The sequence below is a fragment of the Festucalex cinctus genome, chromosome 16, assembly GCF_051991245.1.
Source record: "Festucalex cinctus isolate MCC-2025b chromosome 16, RoL_Fcin_1.0, whole genome shotgun sequence".
NCBI classification, from domain to species: Eukaryota; Metazoa; Chordata; class Actinopteri; order Syngnathiformes; family Syngnathidae; genus Festucalex; species Festucalex cinctus.
In genome coordinates this window covers 5,242,561-5,259,319 of record NC_135426.1, presented here as the reverse complement: position 1 = coordinate 5,259,319, position 16,759 = coordinate 5,242,561, and positions in this window count along the sequence as shown.

Genomic DNA, 16,759 nt, shown 5'->3' with positions numbered 1-16,759 from the left:
TAAGTCTGATGCCTGGCCGAAAATGTTCAAAGTCTGACGCCTGCCTGAATTTTTTCAAAGTCCCACACCATTCATTTCAATAGCCTGGGCTACCAGGGCTGCAGTACCGCGGGCCACCATCGGGGGGCGCTGCAGATAGGGCACCCGGTTCCCTATCTGGGCACCTTTCCACCCAAACCGCAAAATGGAGTTGTCACGATTTCAGAAGGGAGCAATTTCAGACGTGACACCTCCAGGGCTGAACAAGGGAGGCTCGCCAGACTTATGTCCGACAAAGAGGAGTGTTGGGGCGGCCTCCTCGGGCAGACGACCCGCTCTCTGGCCTGGTTGTCAGATTTTTTCAAAGTCTGATGCCTGCCCGAGAATTTTCAAAGTCCCACGCTGGCCAGAATTTTTTCTAAGTCTGACGCCTGGCTGAAAATGTTCAAAGTCCCATGTTGGCCAGAATTTTTTCTAAGTCTGATGCCTGCCTGAAATATTTCAAAGTCCCATGCTGGCCAGAATTTTTTCTAAGTCTGACGCCTGGCCGAAAATTTTCAAAGTCCCATGCTGGCCAGAATTTTTTCTAAGTCTGACGCCTGGCCGAAAATTTTCAAAGTCCCATGCTGGCCAGAATTTTTTCTAAGTCTGACGCCTGGTCGAAAATTTTCAAAGTCCCATGCTGGCCAGAATTTTTTCTAAGTCTTTCCTGGCCGAAAATTTTCAAAGTCCCATGCTGGCCAGAATTTTTTCTAAGTCTGACGCCTGGCTGAAAATTTTCAAAGTCCCATGTTGGCCAGAATTTTTTCTAAGTCTGATGCCTGCCTGAAATATTTCAAAGTCCCATGCTGGCCAGAATTTTTTCTAAGTCTGACGCCTGGCTGAAAATTTTCAAAGTCCCATGCTGGCCAGAATTTTTTTGAAGTCTGACGCCTGGCTGAAAATTTTCAAAGTCCCATGCTGGCCAGAATTTTTTCTAAGTCTGACGCCTGGTCGAAAATTTTCAAAGTCCCATGCTGGCCAGAATTTTTTCTAAGTCTGACGCCTGGTCGAAAATTTTCAAAGTCCCATGCTGGCCAGAATTTTTTCTAAGTCTGATGCCTGCCTGAAATATTTCAAAGTCCCATGCTGGCCAGAATTTTTTCTAAGTCTGACGCCTGGCCGAAAATTTTCAAAGTCTGACGCCTGCCTGAAATATTTCAAAGTCCCATGCTGGCCAGAATTTTTTCTAAGTCTGACGCCTGGTCGAAAATTTTCAAAGTCCCATGCTGGCCAGAATTTTTTCTAAGTCTGAAGCCTGGCCGAAAATGTTCAAAGTCTGATGCCTGCCTGAAATATTTCAAAGTCCCATGCTGGCCAGAATTTTTTCTAAGTCTGACGCCTGGCCGAAAATTTTCAAAGTCTGACGCCTGCCTGAAATATTTCAAAGTCCCATGCTGGCCAGAATTTTTTCCAAGTCTGACGCCTGGCTGAAAATTTTCAAAGTCCCATGCTGGCCAGAATTTTTTCTAAGTCTGACGCCTGGTCGAAAATTTTCAAAGTCCCATGCTGGCCAGAATTTTTTCTAAGTCTGACGCCTGGCTGAAAATTTTCAAAGTCCCATGCTGGCCAGAATTTTTTCTAAGTCTGACGCCTGGTCGAAAATTTTCAAAGTCCCATGCTGGCCAGAATTTTTTCTAAGTCTGATGCCTGCCTGAAATATTTCAAAGTCCCATGCTGGCCAGAATTTTTTCTAAGTCTGACGCCTGGCCGAAAATTTTCAAAGTCTGACGCCTGCCTGAAATATTTCAAAGTCCCATGCTGGCCAGAATTTTTTCTAAGTCTGACGCCTGGTCGAAAATTTTCAAAGTCCCATGCTGGCCAGAATTTTTTCTAAGTCTGAAGCCTGGCCGAAAATGTTCAAAGTCTGATGCCTGCCTGAAATATTTCAAAGTCCCATGCTGGCCAGAATTTTTTCTAAGTCTGACGCCTGGCCGAAAATTTTCAAAGTCTGACGCCTGCCTGAAATATTTCAAAGTCCCATGCTGGCCAGAATTTTTTCCAAGTCTGACGCCTGGCTGAAAATTTTCAAAGTCCCATGCTGGCCAGAATTTTTTCTAAGTCTGACGCCTGGTCGAAAATTTTCAAAGTCCCATGCTGGCCAGAATTTTTTCTAAGTCTGACGCCTGGCTGAAAATTTTCAAAGTCCCATGCTGGCCAGAATTTTTTCTAAGTCTGACGCCTGGTCGAAAATTTTCAAAGTCCCATGCTGGCCAGAATTTTTTCTAAGTCTGACGCCTGGTCGAAAATCTTCAAAGTCCCATGCTGGCCAGAATTTTTTCTAAGTCTGATGCCTGGCCGAAAATGTTCAAAGTCTGACGCCTGCCTGAATTTTTTCAAAGTCCCACACCATTCATTTCAATAGCCTGGGTTACCAGGGTTGCAGTACCGCGGGCCACCATCGGGGGGCGCTGCAGATAGGGCACCCGGTTCCCTATCTGGGCACCTTTCCACCCAAACCGCAAAATGGAGTTGTCACGATTTCAGAAGGGAGCAATTTCAGACGTGACACCTCCAGGGCTGAACAAGGGAGGCTCGCCAGACTTATGTCCGACAAAGAGGAGTGTTGGGGCGGCCTCCTCGGGCAGACGACCCGCTCTCTGGCCTGGTTGTCAGATTTTTTCAAAGTCTGATGCCTGCCCGAGAATTTTCAAAGTCCCACGCTGGCCAGAATTTTTTCTAAGTCTGACGCCTGGTCGAAAATTTTCAAAGTCCCATGCTGGCCAGAATTTTTTCTAAGTCTGACGCCTGGCCGAAAATCTTCAAAGTCCCATGCTGGCCAGAATTTTTTCTAAGTCTGACGCCTGGTCGAAAATTTTCAAAGTCCCATGCTGGCCAGAATTTTTTCTAAGTCTGACGCCTGGCCGAAAATTTTCAAAGTCTGACGCCTGCCTGAAATATTTCAAAGTCCCATGCTGGCCAGAATTTTTTCTAAGTCTGACGCCTGGTCGAAAATTTTCAAAGTCCCATGCTGGCCAGAATTTTTTCTAAGTCTGACGCCTGGTCGAAAATTTTCAAAGTCCCATGCTGGCCAGAATTTTTTCTAAGTCTGACGCCTGGCCGAAAATTTTCAAAGTCCCATGCTGGCCAGAATTTTTTCCAAGTCTGACGCCTGGCTGAAAATTTTCAAAGTCCCATGCTGGCCAGAATTTTTTCTAAGTCTGACGCCTGGTCGAAAATTTTCAAAGTCCCATGCTGGCCAGAATTTTTTCTAAGTCTGACGCCTGGCTGAAAATTTTCAAAGTCCCATGCTGGCCAGAATTTTTTCTAAGTCTGACGCCTGGTCGAAAATTTTCAAAGTCCCATGCTGGCCAGAATTTTTTCTAAGTCTGACGCCTGGCTGAAAATTTTCAAAGTCCCATGCTGGCCAGAATTTTTTCTAAGTCTGACGCCTGGCCGAAAATTTTCAAAGTCTGACGCCTGCCTGAAATATTTTAAAGTCCCATGCTGGCCAGAATTTTTTCTAAGTCTGACGCCTGGTCGAAAATTTTCAAAGTCCCATGCTGGCCAGAATTTTTTCTAAGTCTGACGCCTGGTCGAAAATTTTCAAAGTCCCATGCTGGCCAGAATTTTTTCTAAGTCTGATGCCTGGCCGAAAATGTTCAAAGTCTGACGCCTGCCTGAATTTTTTCAAAGTCCCACACCATTCATTTCAATAGCCTGGGTTACCAGGGCTGCAGTACCGCGGGCCACAATCGGGGGGCGCTGCAGATAGGGCACCCGGTTCCCTATCTGGGCACCTTTCCACCCAAACCGCAAAATGGAGTTGTCACGATTTCAGAAGGGAGCAATTTCAGACGTGACACCTCCAGGGCTGAACAAGGGAGGCTCGCCAGACTTATGTCCGACAAAGAGGAGTGTTGGGGCGGCCTCCTCGGGCAGACGACCCGCTCTCTGGCCTGGTTGTCAGATTTTTTCAAAGTCTGATGCCTGCCCGAGAATTTTCAAAGTCCCACGCTGGCCAGAATTTTTTCTAAGTCTGATGCCTGCCTGAAATATTTCAAAGTCCCATGCTGGCCAGAATTTTTTCTAAGTCTGACGCCTGGCTGAAAATTTTCAAAGTCCCATGCTGGCCAGAATTTTTTCAAAGTCTGACGCCTGGCCGAAAATTTTCAAAGTCTGACGCCTGCCTGAAATATTTTAAAGTCCCATGCTGGCCAGAATTTTTTCTAAGTCTGACGCCTGGTCGAAAATTTTCAAAGTCCCATGCTGGCCAGAATTTTTTCTAAGTCTGACGCCTGGTCGAAAATTTTCAAAGTCCCATGCTGGCCAGAATTTTTTCTAAGTCTGACGCCTGGCCGAAAATTTTCAAAGTCCCATGCTGGCCAGAATTTTTTCTAAGTCTGACGCCTGGTCGAAAATTTTCAAAGTCCCATGCTGGCCAGAATTTTTTCTAAGTCTTTCCTGGCCGAAAATTTTCAAAGTCCCATGCTGGCCAGAATTTTTTCTAAGTCTGACGCCTGGCTGAAAATTTTCAAAGTCCCATGTTGGCCAGAATTTTTTCTAAGTCTTCTGCCTGCCTGAAATATTTCAAAGTCCCATGCTGGCCAGAATTTTTTCTAAGTCTGACGCCTGGCTGAAAATTTTCAAAGTCCCATGCTGGCCAGAATTTTTTTGAAGTCTGACGCCTGGCTGAAAATTTTCAAAGTCCCATGCTGGCCAGAATTTTTTCTAAGTCTGACGCCTGGTCGAAAATTTTCAAAGTCCCATGCTGGCCAGAATTTTTTCTAAGTCTGACGCCTGGTCGAAAATTTTCAAAGTCCCATGCTGGCCAGAATTTTTTCTAAGTCTGATGCCTGCCTGAAATATTTCAAAGTCCCATGCTGGCCAGAATTTTTTCTAAGTCTGACGCCTGGCCGAAAATTTTCAAAGTCTGACGCCTGCCTGAAATATTTCAAAGTCCCATGCTGGCCAGAATTTTTTCTAAGTCTGACGCCTGGTCGAAAATTTTCAAAGTCCCATGCTGGCCAGAATTTTTTCTAAGTCTGAAGCCTGGCCGAAAATGTTCAAAGTCTGATGCCTGCCTGAAATATTTCAAAGTCCCATGCTGGCCAGAATTTTTTCTAAGTCTGACGCCTGGCCGAAAATTTTCAAAGTCTGACGCCTGCCTGAAATATTTCAAAGTCCCATGCTGGCCAGAATTTTTTCCAAGTCTGACGCCTGGCTGAAAATTTTCAAAGTCCCATGCTGGCCAGAATTTTTTCTAAGTCTGACGCCTGGTCGAAAATTTTCAAAGTCCCATGCTGGCCAGAATTTTTTCTAAGTCTGACGCCTGGCTGAAAATTTTCAAAGTCCCATGCTGGCCAGAATTTTTTCTAAGTCTGACGCCTGGTCGAAAATTTTCAAAGTCCCATGCTGGCCGAAAATTTTCAAAGTCTGACGCCTGCCTGAAATATTTCAAAGTCCCATGCTGGCCAGAATTTTTTCCAAGTCTGACGCCTGGCTGAAAATTTTCAAAGTCCCATGCTGGCCAGAATTTTTTCTAAGTCTGACGCCTGGTCGAAAATTTTCAAAGTCCCATGCTGGCCAGAATTTTTTCTAAGTCTGACGCCTGGCTGAAAATTTTCAAAGTCCCATGCTGGCCAGAATTTTTTCTAAGTCTGACGCCTGGTCGAAAATTTTCAAAGTCCCATGCTGGCCAGAATTTTTTCTAAGTCTGATGCCTGCCTGAAATATTTCAAAGTCCCATGCTGGCCAGAATTTTTTCTAAGTCTGACGCCTGGCCGAAAATTTTCAAAGTCTGACGCCTGCCTGAAATATTTCAAAGTCCCATGCTGGCCAGAATTTTTTCCAAGTCTGACGCCTGGCTGAAAATTTTCAAAGTCCCATGCTGGCCAGAATTTTTTCTAAGTCTGACGCCTGGTCGAAAATTTTCAAAGTCCCATGCTGGCCAGAATTTTTTCTAAGTCTGACGCCTGGCTGAAAATTTTCAAAGTCCCATGCTGGCCAGAATTTTTTCTAAGTCTGACGCCTGGCTGAAAATTTTCAAAGTCCCATGCTGGCCAGAATTTTTTCTAAGTCTGACGCCTGGCCGAAAATTTTCAAAGTCTGACGCCTGCCTGAAATATTTCAAAGTCCCATGCTGGCCAGAATTTTTTCTAAGTCTGACGCCTGGTCGAAAATTTTCAAAGTCCCATGCTGGCCAGAATTTTTTCTAAGTCTGACGCCTGGTCGAAAATCTTCAAAGTCCCATGCTGGCCAGAATTTTTTCTAAGTCTGATGCCTGGCCGAAAATGTTCAAAGTCTGACGCCTGCCTGAATTTTTTCAAAGTCCCACACCATTCATTTCAATAGCCTGGGTTACCAGGGTTGCAGTACCGCGGGCCACCATCGGGGGGCGCTGCAGATAGGGCACCCGGTTCCCTATCTGGGCACCTTTCCACCCAAACCGCAAAATGGAGTTGTCACGATTTCAGAAGGGAGCAATTTCAGACGTGACACCTCCAGGGCTGAACAAGGGAGGCTCGCCAGACTTATGTCCGACAAAGAGGAGTGTTGGGGCGGCCTCCTCGGGCAGACGACCCGCTCTCTGGCCTGGTTGTCAGATTTTTTCAAAGTCTGATGCCTGCCCGAGAATTTTCAAAGTCCCACGCTGGCCAGAATTTTTTCTAAGTCTGACGCCTGGTCGAAAATTTTCAAAGTCCCATGCTGGCCAGAATTTTTTCTAAGTCTGACGCCTGGCCGAAAATCTTCAAAGTCCCATGCTGGCCAGAATTTTTTCTAAGTCTGACGCCTGGTCGAAAATTTTCAAAGTCCCATGCTGGCCAGAATTTTTTCTAAGTCTGACGCCTGGCCGAAAATTTTCAAAGTCTGACGCCTGCCTGAAATATTTCAAAGTCCCATGCTGGCCAGAATTTTTTCTAAGTCTGACGCCTGGTCGAAAATTTTCAAAGTCCCATGCTGGCCAGAATTTTTTCTAAGTCTGACGCCTGGTCGAAAATTTTCAAAGTCCCATGCTGGCCAGAATTTTTTCTAAGTCTGACGCCTGGCCGAAAATTTTCAAAGTCCCATGCTGGCCAGAATTTTTTCTAAGTCTGACGCCTGGCCGAAAATTTTCAAAGTCTGACGCCTGCCTGAAATATTTCAAAGTCCCATGCTGGCCAGAATTTTTTCTAAGTCTGACGCCTGGTCGAAAATTTTCAAAGTCCCATGCTGGCCAGAATTTTTTCTAAGTCTGACGCCTGGTCGAAAATTTTCAAAGTCCCATGCTGGCCAGAATTTTTTCTAAGTCTGACGCCTGGCCGAAAATTTTCAAAGTCCCATGCTGGCCAGAATTTTTTCCAAGTCTGACGCCTGGCTGAAAATTTTCAAAGTCCCATGCTGGCCAGAATTTTTTCTAAGTCTGACGCCTGGTCGAACATTTTCAAAGTCCCATGCTGGCCAGAATTTTTTCTAAGTCTGACGCCTGGCTGAAAATTTTCAAAGTCCCATGCTGGCCAGAATTTTTTCTAAGTCTGACGCCTGGTCGAAAATTTTCAAAGTCCCATGCTGGCCAGAATTTTTTCTAAGTCTGACGCCTGGCCGAAAATCTTCAAAGTCCCATGCTGGCCAGAATTTTTTCTAAGTCTGACGCCTGGTCGAAAATTTTCAAAGTCCCATGCTGGCCAGAATTTTTTCTAAGTCTGACGCCTGGCCGAAAATTTTCAAAGTCTGACGCCTGCCTGAAATATTTCAAAGTCCCATGCTGGCCAGAATTTTTTCTAAGTCTGACGCCTGGTCGAAAATTTTCAAAGTCCCATGCTGGCCAGAATTTTTTCTAAGTCTGACGCCTGGTCGAAAATTTTCAAAGTCCCATGCTGGCCAGAATTTTTTCTAAGTCTGACGCCTGGCCGAAAATTTTCAAAGTCCCATGCTGGCCAGAATTTTTTCTAAGTCTGACGCCTGGCCGAAAATTTTCAAAGTCTGACGCCTGCCTGAAATATTTCAAAGTCCCATGCTGGCCAGAATTTTTTCTAAGTCTGACGCCTGGTCGAAAATTTTCAAAGTCCCATGCTGGCCAGAATTTTTTCTAAGTCTGACGCCTGGTCGAAAATTTTCAAAGTCCCATGCTGGCCAGAATTTTTTCTAAGTCTGACGCCTGGCCGAAAATTTTCAAAGTCCCATGCTGGCCAGAATTTTTTCCAAGTCTGACGCCTGGCTGAAAATTTTCAAAGTCCCATGCTGGCCAGAATTTTTTCTAAGTCTGACGCCTGGTCGAACATTTTCAAAGTCCCATGCTGGCCAGAATTTTTTCTAAGTCTGACGCCTGGCTGAAAATTTTCAAAGTCCCATGCTGGCCAGAATTTTTTCTAAGTCTGACGCCTGGTCGAAAATTTTCAAAGTCCCATGCTGGCCAGAATTTTTTCTAAGTCTGACGCCTGGCTGAAAATTTTCAAAGTCCCATGCTGGCCAGAATTTTTTCTAAGTCTGACGCCTGGCCGAAAATTTTCAAAGTCTGACGCCTGCCTGAAATATTTTAAAGTCCCATGCTGGCCAGAATTTTTTCTAAGTCTGACGCCTGGTCGAAAATTTTCAAAGTCCCATGCTGGCCAGAATTTTTTCTAAGTCTGACGCCTGGTCGAAAATTTTCAAAGTCCCATGCTGGCCAGAATTTTTTCTAAGTCTGATGCCTGGCCGAAAATTTTCAAAGTCCCATGCTGGCCAGAATTTTTTCTAAGTCTGACGCCTGGCCGAAAATTTTCAAAGTCCCATGCTGGCCAGAATTTTTTCTAAGTCTGACGCCTGGCTGAAAATTTTCAAAGTCCCATGCTGGCCAGAATTTTTTCTAAGTCTGACGCCTGGCCGAAAATTTTCAAAGTCTGACGCCTGCCTGAAATATTTCAAAGTCCCATGCTGGCCAGAATTTTTTCTAAGTCTGATGCCTGGCCGAAAATGTTCAAAGTCTGACGCCTGCCTGAATTTTTTCAAAGTCCCACACCATTCATTTCAATAGCCTGGGCTACCAGGGCTGCAGTACCGCGGGCCACCATCGGGGGGCGCTGCAGATAGGGCACCCGGTTCCCTATCTGGGCACCTTTCCACCCAAACCGCAAAATGGAGTTGTCACGATTTCAGAAGGGAGCAATTTCAGACGTGACACCTCCAGGGCTGAACAAGGGAGGCTCGCCAGACTTATGTCCGACAAAGAGGAGTGTTGGGGCGGCCTCCTCGGGCAGACGACCCGCTCTCTGGCCTGGTTGTCAGATTTTTTCAAAGTCTGATGCCTGCCCGAGAATTTTCAAAGTCCCACGCTGGCCAGAATTTTTTCTAAGTCTGACGCCTGGCTGAAAATGTTCAAAGTCCCATGTTGGCCAGAATTTTTTCTAAGTCTGATGCCTGCCTGAAATATTTCAAAGTCCCATGCTGGCCAGAATTTTTTCTAAGTCTGACGCCTGGCCGAAAATTTTCAAAGTCCCATGCTGGCCAGAATTTTTTCTAAGTCTGACGCCTGGCCGAAAATTTTCAAAGTCCCATGCTGGCCAGAATTTTTTCTAAGTCTTTCCTGGCCGAAAATTTTCAAAGTCCCATGCTGGCCAGAATTTTTTCTAAGTCTGACGCCTGGCTGAAAATTTTCAAAGTCCCATGTTGGCCAGAATTTTTTCTAAGTCTGATGCCTGCCTGAAATATTTCAAAGTCCCATGCTGGCCAGAATTTTTTCTAAGTCTGACGCCTGGCTGAAAATTTTCAAAGTCCCATGCTGGCCAGAATTTTTTTGAAGTCTGACGCCTGGCTGAGAATTTTCAAAGTCCCACGCTGGCCAGAATTTTTTCTAAGTCTGACGCCTGGTCGAAAATTTTCAAAGTCCCATGCTGGCCAGAATTTTTTCTAAGTCTGACGCCTGGCTGAAAATTTTCAAAGTCCCATGCTGGCCAGAATTTTTTCTAAGTCTGACGCCTGGTCGAAAATTTTCAAAGTCCCATGCTGGCCAGAATTTTTTCTAAGTCTGACGCCTGGTCGAAAATCTTCAAAGTCCCATGCTGGCCAGAATTTTTTCTAAGTCTGATGCCTGGCCGAAAATGTTCAAAGTCTGACGCCTGCCTGAATTTTTTCAAAGTCCCACACCATTCATTTCAATAGCCTGGGTTACCAGGGTTGCAGTACCGCGGGCCACCATCGGGGGGCGCTGCAGATAGGGCACCCGGTTCCCTATCTGGGCACCTTTCCACCCAAACCGCAAAATGGAGTTGTCACGATTTCAGAAGGGAGCAATTTCAGACGTGACACCTCCAGGGCTGAACAAGGGAGGCTCGCCAGACTTATGTCCGACAAAGAGGAGTGTTGGGGCGGCCTCCTCGGGCAGACGACCCGCTCTCTGGCCTGGTTGTCAGATTTTTTCAAAGTCTGATGCCTGCCCGAGAATTTTCAAAGTCCCACGCTGGCCAGAATTTTTTCTAAGTCTGACGCCTGGTCGAAAATTTTCAAAGTCCCATGCTGGCCAGAATTTTTTCTAAGTCTGACGCCTGGCCGAAAATCTTCAAAGTCCCATGCTGGCCAGAATTTTTTCTAAGTCTGACGCCTGGTCGAAAATTTTCAAAGTCCCATGCTGGCCAGAATTTTTTCTAAGTCTGACGCCTGGCCGAAAATTTTCAAAGTCTGACGCCTGCCTGAAATATTTCAAAGTCCCATGCTGGCCAGAATTTTTTCTAAGTCTGACGCCTGGTCGAAAATTTTCAAAGTCCCATGCTGGCCAGAATTTTTTCTAAGTCTGACGCCTGGTCGAAAATTTTCAAAGTCCCATGCTGGCCAGAATTTTTTCTAAGTCTGACGCCTGGCCGAAAATTTTCAAAGTCCCATGCTGGCCAGAATTTTTTCCAAGTCTGACGCCTGGCTGAAAATTTTCAAAGTCCCATGCTGGCCAGAATTTTTTCTAAGTCTGACGCCTGGTCGAAAATTTTCAAAGTCCCATGCTGGCCAGAATTTTTTCTAAGTCTGACGCCTGGCTGAAAATTTTCAAAGTCCCATGCTGGCCAGAATTTTTTCTAAGTCTGACGCCTGGTCGAAAATTTTCAAAGTCCCATGCTGGCCAGAATTTTTTCTAAGTCTGACGCCTGGCTGAAAATTTTCAAAGTCCCATGCTGGCCAGAATTTTTTCTAAGTCTGACGCCTGGCCGAAAATTTTCAAAGTCTGACGCCTGCCTGAAATATTTTAAAGTCCCATGCTGGCCAGAATTTTTTCTAAGTCTGACGCCTGGTCGAAAATTTTCAAAGTCCCATGCTGGCCAGAATTTTTTCTAAGTCTGACGCCTGGTCGAAAATTTTCAAAGTCCCATGCTGGCCAGAATTTTTTCTAAGTCTGATGCCTGGCCGAAAATTTTCAAAGTCCCATGCTGGCCAGAATTTTTTCTAAGTCTGACGCCTGGCCGAAAATTTTCAAAGTCCCATGCTGGCCAGAATTTTTTCTAAGTCTGACGCCTGGCTGAAAATTTTCAAAGTCCCATGCTGGCCAGAATTTTTTCTAAGTCTGACGCCTGGCCGAAAATTTTCAAAGTCTGACGCCTGCCTGAAATATTTCAAAGTCCCATGCTGGCCAGAATTTTTTCTAAGTCTGATGCCTGGCCGAAAATGTTCAAAGTCTGACGCCTGCCTGAATTTTTTCAAAGTCCCACACCATTCATTTCAATAGCCTGGGCTACCAGGGCTGCAGTACCGCGGGCCACCATCGGGGGGCGCTGCAGATAGGGCACCCGGTTCCCTATCTGGGCACCTTTCCACCCAAACCGCAAAATGGAGTTGTCACGATTTCAGAAGGGAGCAATTTCAGACGTGACACCTCCAGGGCTGAACAAGGGAGGCTCGCCAGACTTATGTCCGACAAAGAGGAGTGTTGGGGCGGCCTCCTCGGGCAGACGACCCGCTCTCTGGCCTGGTTGTCAGATTTTTTCAAAGTCTGATGCCTGCCCGAGAATTTTCAAAGTCCCACGCTGGCCAGAATTTTTTCTAAGTCTGACGCCTGGCTGAAAATGTTCAAAGTCCCATGTTGGCCAGAATTTTTTCTAAGTCTGATGCCTGCCTGAAATATTTCAAAGTCCCATGCTGGCCAGAATTTTTTCTAAGTCTGACGCCTGGCCGAAAATTTTCAAAGTCCCATGCTGGCCAGAATTTTTTCTAAGTCTGACGCCTGGCCGAAAATTTTCAAAGTCCCATGCTGGCCAGAATTTTTTCTAAGTCTTTCCTGGCCGAAAATTTTCAAAGTCCCATGCTGGCCAGAATTTTTTCTAAGTCTGACGCCTGGCTGAAAATTTTCAAAGTCCCATGTTGGCCAGAATTTTTTCTAAGTCTGATGCCTGCCTGAAATATTTCAAAGTCCCATGCTGGCCAGAATTTTTTCTAAGTCTGACGCCTGGCTGAAAATTTTCAAAGTCCCATGCTGGCCAGAATTTTTTTGAAGTCTGACGCCTGGCTGAAAATTTTCAAAGTCCCATGCTGGCCAGAATTTTTTCTAAGTCTGACGCCTGGTCGAAAATTTTCAAAGTCCCATGCTGGCCAGAATTTTTTCTAAGTCTGACGCCTGGTCGAAAATTTTCAAAGTCCCATGCTGGCCAGAATTTTTTCTAAGTCTGATGCCTGCCTGAAATATTTCAAAGTCCCATGCTGGCCAGAATTTTTTCTAAGTCTGACGCCTGGCCGAAAATTTTCAAAGTCTGACGCCTGCCTGAAATATTTCAAAGTCCCATGCTGGCCAGAATTTTTTCTAAGTCTGACGCCTGGTCGAAAATTTTCAAAGTCCCATGCTGGCCAGAATTTTTTCTAAGTCTGAAGCCTGGCCGAAAATGTTCAAAGTCTGATGCCTGCCTGAAATATTTCAAAGTCCCATGCTGGCCAGAATTTTTTCTAAGTCTGACGCCTGGCCGAAAATTTTCAAAGTCTGACGCCTGCCTGAAATATTTCAAAGTCCCATGCTGGCCAGAATTTTTTCCAAGTCTGACGCCTGGCTGAAAATTTTCAAAGTCCCATGCTGGCCAGAATTTTTTCTAAGTCTGACGCCTGGTCGAAAATTTTCAAAGTCCCATGCTGGCCAGAATTTTTTCTAAGTCTGACGCCTGGCTGAAAATTTTCAAAGTCCCATGCTGGCCAGAATTTTTTCTAAGTCTGACGCCTGGTCGAAAATTTTCAAAGTCCCATGCTGGCCAGAATTTTTTCTAAGTCTGATGCCTGCCTGAAATATTTCAAAGTCCCATGCTGGCCAGAATTTTTTCTAAGTCTGACGCCTGGTCGAAAATTTTCAAAGTCCCATGCTGGCCAGAATTTTTTCTAAGTCTGAAGCCTGGCCGAAAATGTTCAAAGTCTGATGCCTGCCTGAAATATTTCAAAGTCCCATGCTGGCCAGAATTTTTTCTAAGTCTGACGCCTGGCCGAAAATTTTCAAAGTCTGACGCCTGCCTGAAATATTTCAAAGTCCCATGCTGGCCAGAATTTTTTCTAAGTCTGACGCCTGGTCGAAAATTTTCAAAGTCCCATGCTGGCCAGAATTTTTTCTAAGTCTGACGCCTGGCTGAAAATTTTCAAAGTCCCATGCTGGCCAGAATTTTTTCTAAGTCTGACGCCTGGCCGAAAATTTTCAAAGTCTGACGCCTGCCTGAAATATTTCAAAGTCCCATGCTGGCCAGAATTTTTTCTAAGTCTGACGCCTGGTCGAAAATTTTCAAAGTCCCATGCTGGCCAGAATTTTTTCTAAGTCTGACGCCTGGTCGAAAATCTTCAAAGTCCCATGCTGGCCAGAATTTTTTCTAAGTCTGATGCCTGGCCGAAAATGTTCAAAGTCTGACGCCTGCCTGAATTTTTTCAAAGTCCCACACCATTCATTTCAATAGCCTGGGTTACCAGGGTTACAGTACCGCGGGCCACCATCGGGGGGCGCTGCAGATAGGGCACCCGGTTCCCTATCTGGGCACCTTTCCACCCAAACCGCAAAATGGAGTTGTCACGATTTCAGAAGGGAGCAATTTCAGACGTGACACCTCCAGGGCTGAACAAGGGAGGCTCGCCAGACTTATGTCCGACAAAGAGGAGTGTTGGGGCGGCCTCCTCGGGCAGACGACCCGCTCTCTGGCCTGGTTGTCAGATTTTTTCAAAGTCTGATGCCTGCCCGAGAATTTTCAAAGTCCCACGCTGGCCAGAATTTTTTCTAAGTCTGACGCCTGGTCGAAAATTTTCAAAGTCCCATGCTGGCCAGAATTTTTTCTAAGTCTGACGCCTGGCCGAAAATCTTCAAAGTCCCATGCTGGCCAGAATTTTTTCTAAGTCTGACGCCTGGTCGAAAATTTTCAAAGTCCCATGCTGGCCAGAATTTTTTCTAAGTCTGACGCCTGGCCGAAAATTTTCAAAGTCTGACGCCTGCCTGAAATATTTTAAAGTCCCATGCTGGCCAGAATTTTTTCTAAGTCTGACGCCTGGTCGAAAATTTTCAAAGTCCCATGCTGGCCAGAATTTTTTCTAAGTCTGACGCCTGGTCGAAAATTTTCAAAGTCCCATGCTGGCCAGAATTTTTTCTAAGTCTGATGCCTGGCCGAAAATTTTCAAAGTCCCATGCTGGCCAGAATTTTTTCTAAGTCTGACGCCTGGCCGAAAATTTTCAAAGTCCCATGCTGGCCAGAATTTTTTCTAAGTCTGACGCCTGGCTGAAAATTTTCAAAGTCCCATGCTGGCCAGAATTTTTTCTAAGTCTGACGCCTGGCCGAAAATTTTCAAAGTCTGACGCCTGCCTGAAATATTTCAAAGTCCCATGCTGGCCAGAATTTTTTCTAAGTCTGATGCCTGGCCGAAAATGTTCAAAGTCTGACGCCTGCCTGAATTTTTTCAAAGTCCCACACCATTCATTTCAATAGCCTGGGCTACCAGGGCTGCAGTACCGCGGGCCACCATCGGGGGGCGCTGCAGATAGGGCACCCGGTTCCCTATCTGGGCACCTTTCCACCCAAACCGCAAAATGGAGTTGTCACGATTTCAGAAGGGAGCAATTTCAGACGTGACACCTCCAGGGCTGAACAAGGGAGGCTCGCCAGACTTATGTCCGACAAAGAGGAGTGTTGGGGCGGCCTCCTCGGGCAGACGACCCGCTCTCTGGCCTGGTTGTCAGATTTTTTCAAAGTCTGATGCCTGCCCGAGAATTTTCAAAGTCCCACGCTGGCCAGAATTTTTTCTAAGTCTGACGCCTGGCTGAAAATGTTCAAAGTCCCATGTTGGCCAGAATTTTTTCTAAGTCTGATGCCTGCCTGAAATATTTCAAAGTCCCATGCTGGCCAGAATTTTTTCTAAGTCTGACGCCTGGCCGAAAATTTTCAAAGTCCCATGCTGGCCAGAATTTTTTCTAAGTCTGACGCCTGGCCGAAAATTTTCAAAGTCCCATGCTGGCCAGAATTTTTTCTAAGTCTTTCCTGGCCGAAAATTTTCAAAGTCCCATGCTGGCCAGAATTTTTTCTAAGTCTGACGCCTGGCTGAAAATTTTCAAAGTCCCATGTTGGCCAGAATTTTTTCTAAGTCTGATGCCTGCCTGAAATATTTCAAAGTCCCATGCTGGCCAGAATTTTTTCTAAGTCTGACGCCTGGCTGAAAATTTTCAAAGTCCCATGCTGGCCAGAATTTTTTTGAAGTCTGACGCCTGGCTGAAAATTTTCAAAGTCCCATGCTGGCCAGAATTTTTTCTAAGTCTGACGCCTGGTCGAAAATTTTCAAAGTCCCATGCTGGCCAGAATTTTTTCTAAGTCTGACGCCTGGTCGAAAATTTTCAAAGTCCCATGCTGGCCAGAATTTTTTCTAAGTCTGATGCCTGCCTGAAATATTTCAAAGTCCCATGCTGGCCAGAATTTTTTCTAAGTCTGACGCCTGGCCGAAAATTTTCAAAGTCTGACGCCTGCCTGAAATATTTCAAAGTCCCATGCTGGCCAGAATTTTTTCTAAGTCTGACGCCTGGTCGAAAATTTTCAAAGTCCCATGCTGGCCAGAATTTTTTCTAAGTCTGAAGCCTGGCCGAAAATGTTCAAAGTCTGATGCCTGCCTGAAATATTTCAAAGTCCCATGCTGGCCAGAATTTTTTCTAAGTCTGACGCCTGGCCGAAAATTTTCAAAGTCTGACGCCTGCCTGAAATATTTCAAAGTCCCATGCTGGCCAGAATTTTTTCCAAGTCTGACGCCTGGCTGAAAATTTTCAAAGTCCCATGCTGGCCAGAATTTTTTCTAAGTCTGACGCCTGGTCGAAAATTTTCAAAGTCCCATGCTGGCCAGAATTTTTTCTAAGTCTGACGCCTGGCTGAAAATTTTCAAAGTCCCATGCTGGCCAGAATTTTTTCTAAGTCTGACGCCTGGTCGAAAATTTTCAAAGTCCCATGCTGGCCAGAATTTTTTCTAAGTCTGATGCCTGCCTGAAATATTTCAAAGTCCCATGCTGGCCAGAATTTTTTCTAAGTCTGACGCCTGGTCGAAAATTTTCAAAGTCCCATGCTGGCCAGAATTTTTTCTAAGTCTGAAGCCTGGCCGAAAATGTTCAAAGTCTGATGCCTGCCTGAAATATTTCAAAGTCCCATGCTGGCCAGAATTTTTTCTAAGTCTGACGCCTGGCCGAAAATTTTCAAAGTCTGACGCCTGCCTGAAATATTTCAAAGTCCCATGCTGGCCAGAATTTTTTCTAAGTCTGACGCCTGGTCGAAAATTTTCAAAGTCCCATGCTGGCCAGAATTTTTTCTAAGTCTGACGCCTGGCTGAAAATTTTCAAAGTCCCATGCTGGCCAGAATTTTTTCTAAGTCTGACGCCTGGCCGAAAATTTTC